Genomic DNA, 2,673 nt, shown 5'->3' with positions numbered 1-2,673 from the left:
CCCGCCCCCGCCTGCGTCTCGGGCCCCGCCCCCCGCTTGCGTCTCCAGCCCGGCGGCTTTCGGATTGGGGCGCCATCTTGACGATGGGCGGAAGACTTCAGGCAACAGGCCAGAGTCCGATTGAGGATTGGTTCAGGGTGGGGCCTGGGCGAAACCTGTTATACGATTGGATGCCGAGGCTCTAATGGGGCGGTACTTACTGCTGATCTACGGCTGCGGCGAGGCTTGGACTGAGGCACCGCCCCGCCCGACCCCACAGAACCTCGCCGGCCCTACACTCGCCCTGCCGAGGTTGAAGTCCCTGGCGGTTGGAAGATCGGCCAATTGTAGTGTATTTATCAGAAAAGTGACTCATCCTTGATCCCCATTTCCCGGTTTGTGGAACTCTGTGAGGAAAGCGCTGCAGTTAGGCTCAATAAAAGAAATTCCTGTTGCAGCGCTCATAATTCATTTCCCTCTAGGTCTCTCGCCTTTGTAGAAACCTCGTGGATGGCCAGCTTCAACCTGGAGATCCCTGAAGCTTTGACCAGGGAGGTTGACAGTGAAGCGTTCCTATTAGCGACTACAGCTATCTAACCTTAGTTCCTCCTGCTGCAGTTTCGGTCCCTTTCTCCTCCTCCTCCAGCAACCACGCCCTCCATGAATCAGCTTCTTGCACCAGCAGATGAGCCCTTTAAAGGGATTGCATCAGGCAAGTGACTCACTGGGGCCCTCTAAGAGCCTGGCTTCCCTCCCTTGGCATGCAGAAGCAGCTAAAAGGGCTCAGTGTCAGCAGCACCAGCGGCCATAGCCCTACTCCCTTGTCCCAGAGGTGTGAGTCAGGATGTTTGCTGCTTATGATGTGTAACTCTTGGCTGTCTTTCCAGTTGTCCCCTGGGTCACTCTATATCCATGTGTGGGCACACGTGTCTAAGCTTGTGTGCATCGCTGGGTTTTCCTAGGGTGTGTGGCCACTTGTGTGTGTGTGCATTTGTCATCTCCACCTAGGCAGTGCCAGGACACGAGAGCTGGTATGAGTGAAGTCTGGCTGCCTCTATCTGTGTCCTTTGTCTCTGAATGCCTGATGCCCACTGAGCTGCTGATGGGGCTGAATAACAAGAATAATCAGGACTGCTCCCACCATTGTGCCACGCTCTGCATGGAGCACTTGAGACATTAGTATTAGGTAGGCGGCTGTTTACAGCTGAGGAAGCCAGTGCTCAGAAAAGGAAATTAATGTGCCCAAACACACACAGCTAATAATGGCAGGGCTAGGATTTGAATCAAGTCTGATGGATTCCAAAGAGCTTGGCTTTGAATCCCTGCTGCATCACTTACAAACTGGGCGATTATGTGCAAGTTGCCCAATCTTCCCCTTCTGTCCAAATAGGGATAATGCTTGGGGGATCACTGTGAGGACTTGGAGTTATGGAAACAGCTTTTTGCAAGACCCAGCGAGTGCTCACACTCATCTCAGTTAAAGGGCTTCAATGAGGTAGGTGACCAAAAGACAGGCATAAAGAAGGCCCCAGCCCACCAAGCTCCTCTCTCTGACAAAACAAAAAGCCTAGGGATTCCGGAAGCCCTGACTCTGACAAAAATGAGTTTTGGGTTTTCCAGAGCTCTAATTATCAGCTAGATGAATCACTCTGTGCTGACACCACCATCCCTACCCCCAGGAGACTCTCAGCTGATTGAAAATACAGGATTTTAACAAAGGAGAGGAGGAGGAACGGAAAGCTGGGAGGAGAAGAAGTAATGAATAGAAACCAAAGGTGTCAGCCAGAGGAAATGAGAAACTGTCATCAGGACACCAGCATGAGGAGAACGCTGGGACACACACACACACACACACACACTCTCACACTCATGCTGACATACTCTTGCTGGCTCTCCAACTCTGGGCTTACTGGCAGACGGTGCTGCCATAACAAAGTGACGCCTGTCACAACAGCATGAGATCGTTGCTTGACGAGGTATAGGCAGATCTGCCTATCACAGAAAGAGGGAAAGAGACCTTCAACCCCTAGGGGCTTCCTCAGGCTTCTGAACCCCACTCTCCCTTACTGGTTGGCTCTGGCTTCTCTTTGTCACCAAATCGCAAGGCCTAAGTCTGGCAAATTCGGAGTGTCAGACCTACACTCTGTGGCTAGGTACCACCGCTGTGATGAACAAAGGCACCTCTTATCATACTCTATCATCAGTATGATGCCAAGATTGCTGGGAAACAGAATAGCACAGTAGTTAAGATCATGGAGTTGGAGTCATACAGACCTGAGTTCAAATCCCCATTCTGTTGTTCACCTTGAGCAGGTCACGTAACTTCTTTGAGCCTGTTTGCTCATCTGTAAAATGGTGCTATTAATATATGGGGTTTTTATAATGATACAATAAGATTACTTTCAGGGCCGGGCACAGTGGCTCAGCTGTAATCCCAGCACGTTGGGAGGCTGAGGTGGGTGGATTGTCTGAGGTCAGAAGTTTGAGACCAGCCTGGCTAACATGGCAAAACCCCATCTCTACTAAAAATACACAAATTAGCTGGGCGTGGTGGTGATAGGTGCCTGTAATCCCAGCTAGTTGAGAGGCTGAGTGGGGGGAATCACTTGAACCTGGCAGGCAGAGGTTGCAGTGAGCTGAGATTGCACCATTGCACTCCAGCCCGGGCAACAAGAGCGAAAGCCCATCTCAAAA

This window comes from Colobus angolensis, unplaced genomic scaffold (genome assembly GCF_000951035.1).
Source record: "Colobus angolensis palliatus isolate OR3802 unplaced genomic scaffold, Cang.pa_1.0 Scaffold4, whole genome shotgun sequence".
NCBI classification, from domain to species: domain Eukaryota; kingdom Metazoa; phylum Chordata; class Mammalia; order Primates; family Cercopithecidae; genus Colobus; species Colobus angolensis.
This window is presented reverse-complemented; position numbering follows the sequence as displayed.